The 19,820-nt window shown below is 42.0% G+C and overlaps 1 protein-coding gene across 3 annotated transcripts in view; it reads left to right on the top strand.

Moving 5' to 3' along the window:
- Positions 1-19,820, top strand: part of LOC126252848 (TGF-beta-activated kinase 1 and MAP3K7-binding protein 1-like) — a 109,325-nt gene that overhangs the window by 27,048 nt on the left and 62,457 nt on the right. The window lies entirely within an intron of this gene.

Below are 19,820 nucleotides of genomic sequence, written 5' to 3' on the forward strand. Positions count from 1 at the left end.
GATCTGTAGCAGATAGTTTTAATAGAGGAATGAGAGAAGATCCAAAGAAGAGCAGCCCATTTCTTTACAGGTTCATTTAGTAACTGCAAAAGCATCATGGAGATTTATTTATTTATTTACACATCAAATTCTGTAAGACCAAATTGAGGAGCAAACCTCCAAGGTCATGGAACGTGTCAGTACATGAAATTACGACATAAAAGTAATAACAGATAAAAATAAAATGTTTATGAACCTGAAAAAAGTCAAGCCATAAGTTTAAGAAAACACAATCAAGAATACAACAAGAATCAGTTTAATTTTTCAAGGAACTCCTCGACAGAATAGAAGGAGTGACCCATGAGGAGAATCTTCAGTTTTGATTTGAAAGCATGTGGATTACTGCTAAGATTTTGAATTCTAGTGGTAACTTATTGAAAATGGATGCAGCAGTGTACTGTACACCACTCTGCGCAAGAGTTAAGGAAGTCCGATCCAAATGCAGGTTTGATTCCTGCCGAGTATTAACTGGGTAAAAGCTGCTTATTCTTGGGAATAAGCTAATATTGTTAATAAGAAATGAGAGTAAGGAATATATATATTGAGCAACCAATGTCAAAATACCCAGACTTGTGAACAGTGGTCAACAAGAGGTTTGTGAATGTACACCATTTATTGCCCGAACTGCCCATTTCTGAGCCAAAAATATCCTTTTAGAATGGGAGGAGCTACCCCAAAATATAATACCATACGACATAAGACAATGAAAATAAGCAAAGTAGACCAATTTTCATGTTGAACGATCACTCATTTCAGATACCATTTGTATTGTAAAAATGGCAGCATTAAGCCTTTGAACAAGATCCTGGATGTGGGCTTTCCATGACAGTTTACCATCTATCTGAACACTTAGAAATTTGAACCATACAGTTTCACTAATCATATGCCCAGTCTGTAATATTAAAACGTAAAGTTTTGTTGAATTGTGTGTTAGAAACTGTAAAAACTGAGTCTTACTGTGATCTAGTATTAGTTTATTTTCTACAAGCCATGAACTTATGTCATGAACTGTACGATTTGAAAGCGAGCCAGTGTTGCACACAACATCCTGTACTACCAAGCTAGTGTCATCAGCAAGCAGAAATATTTTGGAGTTACCCGTAATACTAGAGGGCATATCATTTATATAAATAAGGAACAGGAGTGGCCCCAACACTGATCACTGGGACAACCCCCACTTGACCCTACCCCACTCAGACCCCACATCACAGCCATTCTCAAGACTGTGAATAACGACCCTTTGCTGTCTTTTGCTAAAGTAAGAGGTGAACCAATTGTGAGCTACTCCCTGTACTCCATAATGATCCAGCTTCTGGAGCAATATTTTGTGATCAACACAATCAGACATCATAGTTTAATCCAAAAATATGCCTAGCATTCGAAACTTTTTGTTTAACCCATCCAGTACCTCACAGAGAAAACTGTACATTTGATAGCAAATTGTGATATAAAATGATCAATTATCCTTACATACACAGCCTTTTCAATAACTTTAGCAAACACTGATGGCATAGAAATAGGTCTAAAATTGCCTACATTGCCCCTTTCTCCTTTTTTATAAAGCGACTTTACTACTGAGTACTTTAATCATTCAGGAAACTGACCATTCCTAAAGAAAAAATTACAAATATGGCTAACTACAGGGCTAACACGTGCAGCACAGTACTTTAATATGCTGCTAGGCACTCCGTTGTATGCATGAGAGTCCTTAGTCTTCAGTGATGTAGTTATTGACTCAATTTCCCCTTTGTCTGTATCACAGAGCAGAATTTCAGGCATCAATCTTGGAAAAGCAATTGCCCAGAGAGTTATATGATTCCCTGTAGAAACTAAATTTTTATTTAATTCACCGGGAATGCTCAGAAAATGATTGTCAAACGCTGTACATATATCTGATTATCAGTGATAGAAATATTTTTACTACGAACTGACTTTATATCGTTGACCTTGTGCTGCTGACCAGACACTTCCTTCACAATTGACCATATGGTTTTAATTTTATCCTGTGATTTAGCTATTCTATTTGCATACCACCTGCTCTTTGCCTTCCTAATAACATTTTTAAGCACCATTACATTACTGTTTGCAATGGGCTACTGTAGCTTGATTGTGACTACTTCTAACATTATGATACAATTCCTGCTTTGTTCTACATGATATCCTTATCCCACTAGTCAGCTACCCGGGCTGTCTTTTACTGCTAGTACCCCATTTAGATCGTTCTAATGGAAAGCAACTCTCAAAGGGCATGAGAAAAGAGTTGAGGAAAGCAGAAAATAGTTGAGGAAAGCATTACATTTTTCATCTATGTTATCAGCACTATAAACATCCTGCCACTCTTGTTCCGTGATGAGGTTTAAAAAACTCTCTATTACTGTTGGATTAACTTACCTACATAGTTTGTAATTATATGTGACATTTGTTTGAGTACAAAAGCCTTTTAGTGTTAAAATTTGTGCATCATGGTCTGAAAGGCCATTCATCCTTTTACTAACATACTGCCCATCTAGTACTGAAGAATGAATACAAATATTGCCTATAGCTGTGCTACTGTTCCCCTGCACCCTAGTTGAAAAAATCACAGTCTGCATCAGTTCATATGAATTTAGGAGATCTACTACCAACATCCTTTTTCTTGCACCATCATATACAAAATGCATACTGATGTCACCACATATAATTAATTTCTGGTACCTCCTATAAAGTGAATCAAGAACCCTCTCTAGCTTGAGCAGAAATGCTCTGAAGTCAGACTTAGGGGACCTATGAAGAACAACAATTTGAAGTTTAGTTTCTCTAAATTTAACTGCACCTGCACAGCATTCAAATATCTGTTCAGTGCAGTGCCGTAATACGTCTAAAATTGAATACTGTTTTTTACGTACATGGCCACTTCCCCACCCCACAAGGAACTCCTTTAAAAATAGCCAGCTAATCTGTATCCTGGTAAAGGAAGCCTCTGAATTGTCAAATTATTTAAGTGGTGCTTCGATATACCAATAATTTCAGAGTCAACACCTATAAGCAGTTCACTAACTTTATGTCTTATATCTCTTATATTTTGATGAGATATGCTAATTCCTTCTCGACTTGGAAACATGACGTCCTCTGAAGGTGAGACCTTAGTTAGAGGGACTTCCTTTAAGGCAGGTATACCTATCAGCTGACTTCAATCTAAAAAAGGTGCAGCTCTAACACCAGCTACTACTGGAATTTTCCCATGAGTGGTCCACCACCACCCACTACACAGTCACCTACAAGCTTTGCCAGCCTCCCCTTCCCACACCTATTTAGGTGCAGGCCATGCCTAGTGAAACCCAATCTACTGATAGGCTCAGCTGGCACCACTGAAATGTGACACATGCCCTCTGACATTAGTGCCCTCTCCAGCACCATGTTAACACACCTAATAGCCACATTAAGATGAGGCTGGTCATGGTGCTAAAAAAGTTGCATGAAATGCACATTAGTGCCACTAGTTTGAGTAGCTCTCTTTACCAGGTCACCACCTACATCATATTCCCCATCCCTGTCAAGACTGTTTCCTGCTCCACCCACTATCACTATCTGATCCTCCTTCATAAAATTCGTACATAACTCCCCTATGCTGTCAGTCACCTGAGCCAACCTTGCACTAGGCTTCACAATACTGGTGACCTGGCACTCACTGTCCAACACTTCCTGCAATTGCTGGCCCACACCTCTACCGTGCAAACTACCTAACAGCAGAACTTTCTTCTTTGTGCTAGACTTTGCAACTGTTGAGGACTGCTGCATGTTCCCTACATCTACAGCCAACTGCAGTAGAAGAACTGCAAGACAGGCATTATGCATTATGATATGGTTTACTGTTAAAGTTCTGAGAGCATATATTCCTATAGGAGTCAACTAAGATATTGCTTCCTCCAACGTGAAAATACCATGAGGATAAAATTAGAGAGTTTGAGCTTGCATGGAAGCTTACCAACAATCATTCTTTCTGTTAACAATAAAAGGGGACAGTGAGAGTGGCACACACCGTAAGATGGGTTGTGGTGTGTAGATGTAGATGTAAATTTAAGCAATGGTCACTGTTCCTCTACCATACACAGGTTGGCAATATGTGAGTGAAAGGATAGTTTTAGTTCCAGTGAAAAGCAAGGAAAGAGGTGATACATTTTTAGTGCCAAAATAGGGACCATTTAGTATTCTTAACAGTTAGTGAGTGGTTTGGTGATAATTCATTGCAAACTGTAGTAACATGGTTCACGTTTTCCGTTGCACTTCAGAGTAGACCGAGAACTGTCTCATAGGCATGCCTGATGTGAACTGGCTGGGCACGGCTCATGCTGCCTGAGTTGTTGTTGTTGTTGTTGTTGTTGTTGTTCCGCTGGCAGAGGTCGCGGCCGAATTTTCGCGTGCCCTCTGGTGGACGGGACTCTATTTGCGGCAACTACCGTCCGTGACGCGCCGTGCCGATGTGCGCCTCCAGCGATCTTTCTGGTGGCTACTGCACAAACATTACAGTGTCGTTTGTCAAGATAACTAGGTCTTGTTTCTTCAGTTTTCCCACCCACTCCTCCTGGGAGATTGCATTGAACATAATATGCAGTTGGATTCTGTGAATACCACGTCCTGCAAAGCAGAACTACAGTGAGCTTTATTGTTACATAGAAAGTGTGTGTTTTGTGCAGATGGAGAGGAATGCACTTCAATGTTGGAACACTGTTGTTCTTGGCTGTTGACCTTACCTTCTCCACTCTGTTTCTGTGGACTTTATACTATTGTAAGTTGGTACTGATTTGACTTTTGATAACTACTATGTCAATGAGTTTTTCAATGCGAAAGACCAGTGTTGTAAAGAAGCCTCATTAATGGATGCTCAGCAAGGGGAATTGGGTGCTTTTAGCCAGTTGGATGTGTTAAAAGTCACATTAGTGTGCTTATATGTCTTTGTCCATTTTGCTAAGAAGACATCCACTCTCATGATGGAGTAAAGAATTCTGCTCTTGTATCATGTGTAGGATGGTGTTACTACAAAGATTCAGATGTAGACTGTCAGCAGAAAAGCTAACAGCATTTCATATTACAAGAATGAATTAATTAAAAAAGTAGACTGAAGTCATGACACGATTTTCTGAATTTAACCAAGGATTTCGTTTCACCAAGGCAGGCAATAAGAGGGTTAAGACATTGGAAAACATGAGGAGGAATGGAGTTCATGTCCTTGGCTATAAGTATTTAGCATTTAGCAGTTTCTGTTTCCTTCAAAAAGACCCCAGTGTTGTGCCCTGTCCTTGTGTCCCATCTCTACAACTTTTGTGTTAATGTGGTGCTGACCCATAAGCTTCTTTCCTGTTTAGTTCATCAGCCATCTCAGTATGAATCCATTGGATGGGTTTCATGCTTATTATGGATTGATGTTTGTTACTGTTACACTGAATGGGGGATGACTTTAAAACTATCCCAGTTAAGTGGCCCAGTCCTTCACATTCTGATACCATGCAGGAAATGTTGAGAAGGGATACTCAGGCCTCAGTTCCAGTAAAGCTGGTATTGGTAATTTTAACCATTCACATCAAGTTGACAACTTACTGCAGATGCACTTTAGAGACACTTTTCATTTTAAAATGCCATTGAGGTTACTGTGCCTCTGATGAAATACTTGGTTATTAAATCTGAAATTTCTGAAAGTGAGGATATACAAATGCTTAAAATGTCAATTTAAGTACACCAGTGGTATGATCTTGAGGTGGAAGTAGGCAATTTAGTTCTGCAATGGTTGTTCAATAAGTAATCCCCCACATTTTTTAAATGCTTCACATTTGATGTTTGTTCTGTGTGCCAGTGAAGTTTCAAACCATTCTGGCAGATGGCAGATGGCAGAGCCGTATTACATTGTTGAAATGGCGACTACATATGACTCACGTTACAAGCTATGTGCAGTTATTGAATTCTTGTGTGCAGAAAAAGAAACTGTAGTGAACATCCATAAATGTTTGTGTGCAGTGCATGGCGATGCTGCATTTGATAGGTGTACAGTTGGACGATAGGTAAAGAAAGTTACGGCCTCAGGAAATGCAGAAACAGAGCTCCATGATCAGCCACACTTGGGACATCCTGTCACAGCCACTGCTCCAGACATGCTGAATCGTGCGGATGCCATTATTCATGCCCACCGGTGCATCACAGCTCGACAATTGACTCTACAGTTCTGTCAGCATTGGAAGTGGATCTTCAATGATTGAGACTCTTGGATATTCAAAGAAGTGCTCATGATGGGTTCCGTGAATGCTCACAGCGGACCACAAGATTCAAAGAAAGACCATTTCATCTGAATTGTTGCAGTGTTTTGAGACTGACAGAGAGGCCTTGCTGTCATGGATTGTTACGAGGGACGAAAGTTGGGTGCACCACTTTGCACTGGAAACAGAAAAGCAGTCCATGGAATGGCATCATCCTCATTCACCACAAAAGAAGAAATTCAAGACAACCCCTTCTGCCAGAAAAGCCATGGTGACAGTCTTCTGGGATTGTGATGGCATCATTCTCATGGATGTGATGCCAGGAGGGTCAACCATCAATTCAGAGGTATACATGAAAACTCTGAATAAACTCAACAACCATTTCCAAGATGTTTGTTCCGACAAGAATCTAGCAGAAATCTTGCTCCAACACGATAATGCATGCCCACACATAAGTCTGAGAATCTGGGAATACATCACGAAATTGGGTTGGACATCATTGCCTCATCCATCCTACAGTCCAGACCTGGCACCTTCAGACTTCCACCTCTTTGGGCCACTTAAAGATTCTCTACAGGGAACACACTTGGAAGTTGATGATAGTGTCAGTCATGCAGTGAAAACATGACTACACCTATAGGAAGGACAATAGCTTTTACCAACAGTGAATACATGCTTTCCCACAGTGTTTGCGTATGGCCATAGAGCATGATAGAGACTACGTAGAAAAATAGGACATGGACAAGAGATGTTGATGTATAGTGTCACCAAATTCTGATTCTTAACAATCAATATGTTCTGAGAAAAAATGTGAGGTAGGCCTATTACTTTTTGAACGACCCTCGTATGTGTTGCAATTTTATAAACATTTGTACAGTTTTACACAGATTGTGGTTGTAGATGTTGGATGCTGTCTGCCATTAGGGTGATAGAGGCATACATACTGAACCCCATCCTCTGTTTAGATGCTGGTAAGCTGTCTCTTCTGCTTATAAAGTAGTTACCCATTGTTAGGTGCAATTATTTGTTTTCCCACTGAATATTTCTTGTACCCCAGAAAATGAAGCATACAATTTGTGGCTTAGGAAAAGAGAAAACTATGTAGTCTGAATGTGGAAAATTTAAATGTTACATCACACTGTTGAAATAAGGTGCCATATGTTTTACACACATCAAAAAACATTTTGGATCACCTTGGTTCTGAGAGTTCCAGAACATGTACAGAAAATTGGAATAGTGATCAACATAAACATCATTTCCGCCCTTTTTATTGCATATTGTACCACCACACAGTGAGACCTTCAGAGGTGGTGGTCCAGATTGCTGCACACACCAGTACCTCTAATACCCAGTAGTACGTCCTCTTGCATTGATGCATGCCTGTATTCGTCGTGGCATACTATCCAAAAGTTCATCAAGGCACTGTTAGTTCAGATTGTTCCACTCCTCAACAGCGGTTCAGCGTAGATCCCTCAAAGTGGTTGATGGGTCACGTCATCTATAACTGGCCCATTTCAATCTGTCCCAAGCATGTTCGATAGGGTTCATGTCTGGCAAACATGCTGGCCACTCTAGTCGTGCAGTGTCATTATCCTGAAGGAAGTCATTCACAAGATGTGCATGATGGGGGTGCGCATTTTCGTCCATCGAGACGAATGCCTTGCCAATATGCTGCCGATATGGTTGCACTACCAGTCAGAGGATGGCATTCACGTATTGTACAGCCATTATGGCGCCTTCCATGACCACCAGCAGTGTACATCTGCCCCATATAGTGCCACCCCAAAACAGCAGGGAACCTCCACCTTGCTGCACTCGCTAGACAGTGTGTCTAAGGTGTTCAGCCTGACCGGCTTGCCTCCAAACACGTCTCCGTCAATTGTCAGGTTGAAGGCATATGCAGCACTCATCGGTGAAGAGAACGTGAGGCCAATCCTGAGCAGTCCATTCAGCATGTTGTTGGGCCCATCTGTGCCATGTTGCATGGTGTTGTGGTTGCGAAGATGGACCTTGCCATGGACGTCGGGAGTGAAGTTGCGCATCATGCTGCCTATTGTCAGAATCCGTAAGCAGCAGTCATCCACTGCAGTAGTAGCCCTTGTGCAGCCTGAGCGAGGCATGTCGTTGACAATTCCTATCTCTCTATATCTCCTCCATGTCCAAACAGCATCGCTTTGGTTCACTCCGAGATGCCTGGACATTTCCCTTGTTGAGAGCCCCTCCTGGCACAAAGTAACAATGCAGGTGCGATCGAACCACAGTATTGATAGTCTAGGTATGGTTGAACTACAGACAACACGAGCTGTGTGCCTCCTACCTGATGGAATGACTGGAACTGATTGGCTGTCGGACCCCCTCCGTCTAATAGGTGCTACTCATGCATGGTTGTTTATATATTTGGGTGGGTATAGTGACATCTCTGAACAGTAAAAGGGACTGAGTCTGTGATACAATAACCATAGTCAACATCTGTCTTCAGAAGTTCTGGGAACCGAGGTGATGCAAACCTTTTTTTGACGTGTGTCTGATGATGGCTTGAGAGATTGCCCTTCAGCCAGTCTACTGCTTTTAAGCTGAACTGTGTTCATATTTGTGGGCATGAGGACTGATTAAAGGATTGGATATCTCAGCTACCAAAATTTCGTGACTTAATATAAGTACAAAAATAATCAATTTTTGACAATATAATGTTATTGGAGAGATAAAAAAATCTACTCACCAAGTGGTGGCAGGAGAACACAAGAGCGTGCGCACACACACACACACACACACACACACACACACACACACACACACACAAAGGTTTAACTTAGCAAGCCTTGGGAGCCGTGGCTCATTCTTCCAGAAGAAGAGTTGAAGGGGAACAAAGAGGGTGAAGGGAAAGGGCTGGAGAGGTTTAGGAAAATGATCACATTTCGGAAAGGTCACCCAGTCTGGTAAGTTTTCCCTGACCCAGGGTTCTGGGCAACTTTTCTGAACTTTACCTCTTTTTCTAAACCTCTCCAGTCCTTTTCCTTCACCAATGTTTCTTCCCCCTCAACTCTTCTGCCGAAAGAAGGAGCCACTGGCTCCCTAAGCTTGTTAAGTTAAACATTTTTGTGTGTGTGTTCTCCTGCCATCGCTTAGTAGATTTTTTCTCTCTCCAATTACATTGCATTGTCAAAAATTTCCTGAGTGACATACAGGCTATCATGTCAATGTAAAATGATAGAAAATTGTTTAGGACATTCATGATACAGTTCTCCATTTACAGTCAGCAAGGGAAGGTGTACTTGCACATGTTGGTGGCCAGACAAGTGAACTGATCACTAAGATAGGCCATACACCTGCATCACCACTTTTGAGGAGAAAGATGGTACATCAGTCTGAAAATGAGTAACCAGAGGTACAAAATAAGATTCTGCCAAACATCCTACCAACCAACCAGATGGAAAGCAGTCACCATAAGAAGACTGTCGATAGAGCACTGTGCCACTGCTACCTTCTTCAGTGATGGGGCCAAGGGCCAACTACTCTGGGGCACTTCTGATGCGCTAGTCTGTGTGTGTTACATTTAGCCAGATGATTTTAGATATAGGTGAGACAAGATTGTAGGTTTGAAAGAAGACCTGCCTTCTATTTTAAGTGATGGAGAGTGAGTGTGATGCAAAATGCAGTACAGTCAAGGGCGGCTTTCAAAGTTGGAGATCCTGCTCTGAACAAATATTTGTTCTGTGTAACATAATAGAATTCAAGTATTCACTACACCTATACTTTGTCGATTTCAAAAAAAAAACATTTGACCGTACTCACTGAGAATCATTGTGGAATATTGTAAACCTCTATGGACCACCCCATTGATGTTTCCCGAAACCCATATCTACATTTGAGCTGCCATATGGGAACAAAAGATGGGAATACCCCTTTCTCTAGTATTCTGACAGGTGTCAGACAAGGATACATTTTGTCTCCGTTCCTTTTCATACTAATCATAAACTTCATAATGAGAAAAACATGGTCAACTCCAACATGGACATATGTTCACATGAGCGTCTGAGCTTATGGACTTGGCTTTTGCTGATGACATTGTTCTTCTGACAGAGACACCCCAAAGTTTATAACTAATGACCACCACACTGAATGGAATGGCCAGTTCTGTAGGGCTAAAAGTAATTAGTGAACAAGCAAAAACAATGTGCATAAAAAGTGAAAATGTATCTGTTGTATAGTGACCATAGCCTGACTATGTACGCTGCCAGTCCGATGTCTTCGCCCTGCAGGCTTTCCTACCTGCTTCACATGTTATGAGCACTGTATTATGTGGAAACAGCCCGTTACAGGCGCCGCTAGATGGCACCAGCCACACTTCTGAGCAGCATATGTGTCAGGAAATCGGCACCACTGCTGTTGAGGAAACACATATCACATGGTTATGGATGTACTTCCGTCTACTGGTTACTTAAGGTCAAGCACAGCTTCCAGCAGGCAGTCAGATGCTCATTCAGTTCTGGGCCAGGATCTGGCTACACTTGCAGTTCATAAATTGGAACTCGCTAAGACCAGCCACGAAGCTCCGGTTTGCTCCTCTCTGTCTCTGTACAGCCCCACTCACGCCATCGGTGCAAACCCCATGGATGCCGGCTTGCAGACATTCAGGGTGAGGCTTCCTGCAGATCTAGTATCTCACCAGTCAACTTTGTTTCTGTTATTCTCAAATGATCATAAACAATCTTTCAGATGTTCCTGGAACTAACTTGCTTGTGAACTTGTGCTATGGAAAAAGGTGCTCTTACTTCAATGTGAAAGTCATCATTTACTACAGCATGCAGAAGTAGGACCGAAAAGTGTCGACTCAGATTATAGTGCAACAGAAGATGTTACAAGATGTTGAACAATTTCTACATCTCAGCAGCCTTATCTGTAATAATGAGGACTTGGATATAGACATCACCAGAAAATTGGAAAAAATTCAGCAGTATTCCAAAGAGTGTGACTCATATGGTAATTATATAGTGTACACAAAGCTTTAGCTGTACTCCTTTATCATCCTACAGACAGCTATATACGCATGTGTACCTGGAAAATGTTGGAAAAATCAGCACATGAGCTCAATGTTTGTCACCAATGATGCATGGTGAGAATTTTGAAGATCAACTATCATGACCATGTTTCAGATGATGAAGTGTTGAAAGAAGTGGTCTACACAGCCTATATAAAAACATTGCTGAAAGAAGAATGAAGCTTGTTGGACATCATCTCTGCATAAAGGATGGTAGAGTACCCAAGTCAGCACTGTTGTGGAAACCAATGGATGGATACAGAAGTAGAGGAAGACATAACACCTGGAAATGAACTTTTGCAAAATGAAATTCTATGCATTGATGTGAAATGGGAGGCAGCTGAAAACTTGGCTGCTGATTGAGAACACTGGTGGAAACTTGTTGCCTTATATGCCACCTTGGACAGGAGGAAATAAATCCAAACAGGTCCTGATGGAAATGGAGAGTATTATACCATGAAGCACCATTCTGATTCTTATCAAATGTTGTGGAGATGGTCACTGCATAATTATTAAATTTTCATTCCATTCAGAAAAGATGTCCATTGCCATCAGTATGAATTTTGACCCTCCAAACTAACTACTATTTGTTGTGATATGAAAGCAAACAGCCTCCAATTATCAGTTCCTGAAGATTGCTGACTGGAGGCTGGTATGAAGGTGTATGTCTTTTTGTCACATCCCAGACGTGCTGTAAGGGTGACAGATCAGGGGACTGGACAGGCCTGTCAAGGACCTATTCATTCCTCGAGGCATTTGTGATATGAACAGCAGGGCAGGGTCTCGCATTATCCACCTGGGCTGTGCCATTTGGTACTGTGCTCATAAAGTGTATGACAACAGGTGTACCATTCTTGCCACATACTGATGAACATTCAGCTTTCTTTCAACAATTACTAAATCAGTTCTGAGTTGTCAAGTCCAATAGCTCCCTAGACCATCGTTCCCAGATTTGGAGAGGTATGGGTCCCAAGAAATGCTACTTCCTGCGACCTTTTAGCCACATCGCCATGGTCACATTAGTAGCAATCTGACCACCACAAACAGAAGTGAGACTCTTTGCTAAGTACCACAGAATCTCACACAATGACCCTGTTGTCTCCAGCTCTACACCATGCAAATTTCTGTTGCCTGTGATATTGCACAAATGGTCAACGATTCATGGGAACTTGAGGTTTCAGCCCAGCTTTCAAGTATTTGTTCTCAAGGGTGTGTGGTGATATGTCTGTAACTTTTTCTTGGGTTTTAGCTGTTTGCATCCACCTGTTCATGAGAGCCAGTCAAATGATTCTACCTTCTTCTCGTGATGTACTCCTTCTGGAAAAACCTTTGCCTATTCTTCTTATCACTCTTTTGTCCTGAGCTATATCACCACCATTTGTTCAGTAGTCATGGTTCTGCAATGAACTGTTTGTGTGGTCAGTCGATATGACGCCCCCATGTACCTCATACCGTGATTTGACCTTCCTCAAAGTTTGGAAGGTGGCGATTAGCTGCACATGCATGTTCTCTGGGCCTGCTGTGTTGTGAACTCTATCTTATAATTTTCATCATTGTTAAGTGCATCCAGTAGCCATGAAGTATTCATACCATTGAGCAACTGTAGGGATGACTTATTTTCTGTACTGAAAATAAACTCACATTAGGGTGAAATCTTAATCAACATGTCCAGCAGACATGGAAAGACTGGAGTATTAGCTTAATAGCATTCTATCAAGATGTTCATGGTGTAATACTTTCTGCCAGTGTGAGAGAAGAGATTGTGATACATTACTCAGTGGCTGGCTATACTTTTACCAGTAAACAGCCAGCCACATATGTCTGTGGTATTGTTTTTCAGACTTAAATTATGTCTGTAAGCTTCAGTTGAAATTGTAGCTACTTAATTTTAAAAGGGACCTGGGAGGTTGGGGGGGGGGGGGAGGGGGGGGGCGGGGAGGGAGAGAGAGAGAGAGAGAGAGAGAGAAAGTTTCCATGCATATATGAATGTTAAATTATCCTTTGGAGAATGTTAATTACTCTCAGATATGACTTTAATCATTCTCACATATGATTATTTCATGTGATTGTGCTGAGCATCAAGTTTTCAATATCTAGGAACAGTAATCTAGCTGCCTAATTTCTTGTTGATGAAGTCTCTGCTGTTGCTCAAAATTCAGAATGAGGAACAACATTTTTATCTTTTTTCCTTTGCTTTAGTGCTACTGAGGGAGTGACAGTGACATAATCATGGGATACATTTTTGCTGAAAAAGTAGACATGGTATACATTAAATTCTAGTTTCATATTATCTCTCTTCTTAACAGTAGCAATTACAAGGAGTAAAAATAATGTTCACATGAAAGCTTTTATTTACAGAAAGCCACGCTACACAGCTGTTTAATGAACTAAAATGGTTCTCTCATCTGAGGCTAGTCATGATAAAGGTCGTGAGCACTGAAGCCTTTCCATTGTGCTGGAAGCCAACAGACTTTTGCACTCCAGTGAATGAGGTGACACAGTAGTTAAAACTCATATTTGGAGTGGTAGTGTTCAAATACCCATCTGTATTTAGGTTTCCCAAATCATTTGAGGTGAATGCTAGGGCAATTCTTTCAACAAGGCCATGGCCAAGCCTGATCTCCCCCCCCCCCCCCTTTCCACACACACACACACACACACACACACACACACACACACACTAACCTCCATCACCACATCTGCCATGCACATACAACACTACACCAATGACCCTTGATGTGGATGGTGTCTTTGTAAGGACATGCATGGGTCTCATGGTCCTCAGTTGGTAAATGTGTTCGAGACATGTAAATTACTTTCATCGTTGATGTCACTCTATGACCCAATAAACTGTGTCTCTTTCATGACCATTTGTTTCCTTTTGTTCCTACCTAAAACATCTACTTACTCCTTACATTTGCACCTATAATATATAAGTATCTAGTAATTCTGCAGTTAACTTTGAAGCAGAGATACTAAAAACTGTCAGAAAATGCTTTGAGAAATAAATGTGGTATGCAGCTGTAGAGTACCCACAGTCAGTATTTTATGTAATGTTTCAAGGAAAGCAACTTCTGCAACAATAGGAGGCGCATACAACCATGGTTGATGGCTACATTGACCCAGGCTCAGCCACTGGTTGTTCAGTCGCCACCATTCCCACCATATGATGAATCCACGGAAGACTGGGATGCTTACGAGAACATCTTCTCCAACATTTTGTGGTGTTCCGGGGGAGGTCTGTAAGGCTCTTTTCTCATCATGGATACCCTTTCATATGTGCCACTGACTGTGCCATTTGGCTCCTCTGCAAGAACCATCGTCACTTTTTTTTTTTGTAATGATATCTGTAGTTTGCTGTCCTCCTGTCACCTGGAGCATATGCATCTGATCGTTGCACATGCTGAATTCTGTCAATGTCATTAACAACCACAGCAGTCACATTGAGCTTCGGTGCCTGAGCTCTTTGGCCTCAGTCATAAGTGTTGGTTCATCATGTCTGAGTCCCAGGATCTTATGCAAACACCATGGTCAGAGAGAAAATCATTTGTTCAGCCCCAGGTAAGGAGGTGTGTCAATGTGCCCTTCAGTTTGAGGACCCTGTGTTAGAAGAGATTTTGAATACTGCACAGTCGTTCAAAATCTCCTGTGCTGCAGGCCATCATTTAGAGTCTTTGAGTGATGTCACCATTGTTGACAGCATGTATCCCCGGCGCATGGAGCATAGCACACTGTGGGGGCAAAGGAGGTAGCCGCAGTATAAACAATTGGACCGATGTGGACAAACATGTCATCGGCAGCAAGAACAGTTTATGCCACCTCCTTCATGCCCCTCTTGTTTTGTACAGCATGAACAGACGGCCTTCCCCAAGTGTGGGCCTCTTACTGTAAATGTAAAGGAAATGTCACATAGCAGCAGTATATCGATCTCCATAACCCCCCTCTCAGGAGTCATAGCAGGAATCAATGGATGTTGATATTCCTACTGTTTCATTGTTGTGTAGGATGTGGGGGCCATCATGCGCCTACTCAACTCACATACGGGTGCCAGACACTAGGGTCCCCACCATTGGCAAGTGTCAGTTGGTAAACTATAATGAACAGAAGATTCTTATTCTCGGCCAGGTCACAACTAACAAAGGTTACAAGTCAGTTGTATGTGTGTTATGTATTTGGGGGTCAATGGTGTAAATACCGAACGACATAGGAGACAAATGGCTCTGAGCACTATGCGACTTAACTTCTGAGGCCATCAGTCGCCTAGAACTTAGAACTACTTAAACCTAACTAACCTAAGGACATCACACACATCCATGCCCGAGGCAGGATTCGAACCTGCGACCGTAGCAGTCATGCGGTTCCAGACTGGAGCGCCTAGAACCGCACCGCCACACCGGCCGGCCATAGGAGACAATCTGAATAGCCCTATTAGACTGTTTGCAGATGATGCTGTCATTTACTGTCTTGTAAAGTTATCAGAGGACCAAAATGAATTGCAAAATGATTATCTAAAGCATTTTGCAATTCATCTGTATGGTGCAAAAAGTGGCATTTGACCCTGAATAAAGAAAAGTGTGAAGTTATTCACATGAGTACTAAAAAAATCTGCTAAATTTCGATTATGCGATAAATCACACAAATCTTAAGGCTGTAAATTCAGCTAAATACTGCAAATAACCTAAATTGTAACAATCATGTAGATAATGTTGTGGGTGGAGCAAACCAAAGAATTCATTGGGAGAACACTTAGAAGGTGCAACAGGTCTACTATAGAGACTGCGTACATCACACTTGTCTGCCCTATTCTGGAGTATTGCTGTGTGGTGTGGGATCTGCATCATTTGGGACTGATGGATGACATAGAAAAAGTTCAAAGACGGGTGGCTCGGTTTTGTACTATCACGAAATAGGGGAGATAGTGCCGCAGACATGATATGTGAATTGGAGTGGCACTCATTAAAACAAAGGCATTTTTCGGTGTGACGCGATCTTCTCACGAAATTTCAATCACCAGTTTTCTCCTCTGATTGTGAAAACATTCTGTTGGCACCCACCTACATAGGGAGAAATGATCATCACAATAAAATAACAGAAATTAAAGTGCTTGTTTTTCCTGTGCACCATTCGAGAATGGAACAGTAGGGAAACAGGTTGAAGGTGGTTCATTGAACCCTCTGCCAGGCACTTTATTGTGAATACCAGAGTAATCATGTAGCTGTAGATTTGTTTGTGTTAGATGCCATTGTTACTTTTGGTTTTTTCTACTGCAGGTGTGGTGCATCTGGTGTCAGACCAAGTGCATTTTTGTAAATTGGATTCCTTGTATTCTGAGTTCTTGGTTCTATTTGCCCCAGGGTTAAGTTGTGCAAACAGTTTCACGACATGCATCACCCTCTAACCCTCCATTCACTCTTGCTTTTTTCGGTCACAGTCAGTGCCAGTAGCTTTGTATGGCCAGGTTAAGGCAGAACTGGATTGCTTAAAGTCATTGGGAATGATTAGACTGACTTCATCAAGTGAATGGGCTATGTCCATGATTATCGTAAATAAGCTGTCTGATAAACTTTAGCTCTGTGTGGACTTTGAGGTCACTATCAATGGACAGGAAATCATAGACACTTACCCCCTGCCTCACTTGGAGGAGTTGCACGTGAAGTTGGCTGTGGTGAACTCTTTTGAAAATAAATTTGGCTGAAGCCTACCTTCAGATTGTAGTGGACGAGGCATCAAAACAGCCGCCTGTGGCTAATACACGTATTGGTCAATATCAGTATCAGTGGCTAATGTTTGTGGTCACTAGTGTGCCTGCTATCTTTCAATGTTTTTTAGAAGAGGTTACAATGGTTGTCCTTCATTGCATTAACTATCTTGATGGTATCATAAAAATATGTGGTCCATGGAGGATCACCTATGTAACTTCTATTTTTTGTTTACTGTTCTACAGGCCGTGGGCCTCATATGTAATCCCACTAAGTCTCACTTTCTCCACCCTTCCATAGTTTATTAGGATGATGAAATTTCCCATAAGGACATGTGCTCGATGCTACAACATGTCGCTGCCATTATGGCTTTGTCCTGTCTGTCTAATCTCTGAGAGCTTCAGGACTCTTTGGCAAAGTGGCACAGTATCACAAGTCTGTCCCCAGAGCGGCTGCTATTGCCCACCCTTTGGTCTGCAGCCTGTGAGCATACTTTCTTGTGGCTTAAGGACAGTCTTCATTCCGCTCTGTGTCTTGCAACATTTCAACCTGGCAAGAATCTGGTCCTGGCCACAGACATGTCCCAGTACGGAATGGGAGTGGTCGTGGCCCTTCATCCTTCAGATGGCTCTGCAAAGCCTATTACTTTTGCATTGAAAACACTCAACACAGCTCAGAAAAATTATTCTCAAATGAAAAAGGAAGCTCTTGCTGTTTCATTTAATTACCTACCATAAGCCCTTAGTTTCTCTGTTTAGCCTGTCAGTGCCCTTACTGGAAAAATCCACTCATCATCTTCAGCATCATACCCTGTTCTTGTCCCAGTACAAATATGAGATCATTTTTTTTTGTCTCATGTCCCAACGTGCAAACACAAATGCTCTGTTCCGGGTCCCCATGGACTCTGACACCTCGTTTGATCAGAAGGAACTGCTTGGACAGTGCTCCTCAGTGTGTGGTGCAGCCTTTCGAGAACTTTTGTATGCACAATAGCATTCACCATGTTGCAGCACCTCCCTTCCATCCATAGTCAAATGGCATGGCGGTATGCCTTGTCTGAACATTTAAGATGCAGGTGCACAAGTACATAGAGGATTTTCCAGCCAAAGAGGCACTCACATTTTTTTTAAGCTCATACAGAATGATGCCAACTGGGACCAATAGTCCCACTGAGCTCCTTCATACGCTGTCAGCCGCATATGCTGCTCAGCCTCTTGCCATCAGGCAGGTGTCCCCCAAGGGTGCTGGTTTTGTTGACATTTGTGTGTTCTTGCACAGTAACACAGTCTGGTGCAGGGCATTTGGATAGTGCCCTCATTGAATTCCAGCCATTGTCCACAGCCAGCACAGTTGCCAAGTCTTCATGGTTCACAGTGAAGATCGACTCTTGGCATGCCATCAGAACCAGTTCTGACCCAGGATGGGTGTAGGGCCCCTTCTTGGGCTGTGAGATTGACACCTCATTCTTTGTTACCTTGGGTACTCCAGGGCTCAAGCGTGCCTGGTCGTGCCTGCCTACCCCAGCAGTCAGGGCTTTGTTGACAGTGACAGTGAGTTTGCTTCCTGTGGCAGCGTCAGTGCCTTCCATCACACTGAGCAAGTGCTACTGTCAGAGGGTGTGGAAGCTGGATTTCCATCACCAGAGCCTCTCCTCTTGAGTCCGCCGTCATTGCTGCCCGTGTTGGTGCCCCCTTGTTGTGGGCTCTGATGTCCAGATGGCTCCGGCCCCTTTGTGTCTGGTCCTGTCCACTGGCCATCCTGGTGTTTGAAGACAATGGTGTTGCCCTCATCCTTCTTAATTTTGTCCATACCTACCACCCACACTGTACATAGGTTGGACCACTAAGGCAAGTTTAGTGCATGTTGACATTCAAGCAGTGCATCCACAACTACCTGAGGCAGCTGCTAGGGGCAGCCAGGTCACTGACCACCATCACCAGGTCTGCCATGTGCGCACAGCATTACACCCGTGACTCCTGATGTGGATAGTGTCTTTATAAGAGCATTTATAAGAGCATGTAAGGACCTCTGGGCCCTCAGTTGTTGAATGTGTTTGAGACATGTAATTTACTTTCATTGTTGATGTCACTGTGCACTCAATAAATTGTTTCTCTTTCATGGCTTTGTGTTTTCTTATGTTCCTAGCTAGAACATCTATTTAGCCTTTTCATTTGCACCTGTGATACTTAGCTGTTTAGTAATTCTGCAATTAACTTTGAAGCAGAAATTCTAAAGACTGTCAGAAAATGCTTTGAGAGATAAATATGGTATGCAACTGGACAGAACCAATATTCAGTATTTCATGTTATATTTCAGTAAATACTTTATCTTAATCATTGTTACACTGAGGTTCTCCATCACTATAAAACATTCTGTAACACAATTGACAAACCCTTTGTATCCATTAAATTGTTTTTTTCTTGGTTCTGAGAAAAAAATCTGTGACCCTTCAGAGTAATTGATCCTCTTTAGCAAGAACAAATGATATGGTTTTTAAAATATTTATTGTAACAGTCTCAGTTGCAATTGGTGACACTTGATAACTAGTTTTCAATCACATTTAATGATCATAATATGTGCCATAAGCTAAATGTGAGATGACATGCTCGTGTTGCAATAAAATCTTCTGAAGTATCTTCCCAGGTCAGTTTACAGTGAGTCCATGATGTTTTGGAAGGCATGTATGTACTCTCCTTCCATCTTTGGGTGAACTACCAGTGTCTCACAATCTGTCTCATTATATAGTAATTGGTAATGGTTGACCTTTAAATCTTCACTGTGGTTGCTCCACAACAATTAAACCATCAAGTGGCAATGTGT

This window comes from Schistocerca nitens, chromosome 4, assembly GCF_023898315.1.
Source record: "Schistocerca nitens isolate TAMUIC-IGC-003100 chromosome 4, iqSchNite1.1, whole genome shotgun sequence".
NCBI classification, from domain to species: Eukaryota; Metazoa; Arthropoda; class Insecta; order Orthoptera; family Acrididae; genus Schistocerca; species Schistocerca nitens.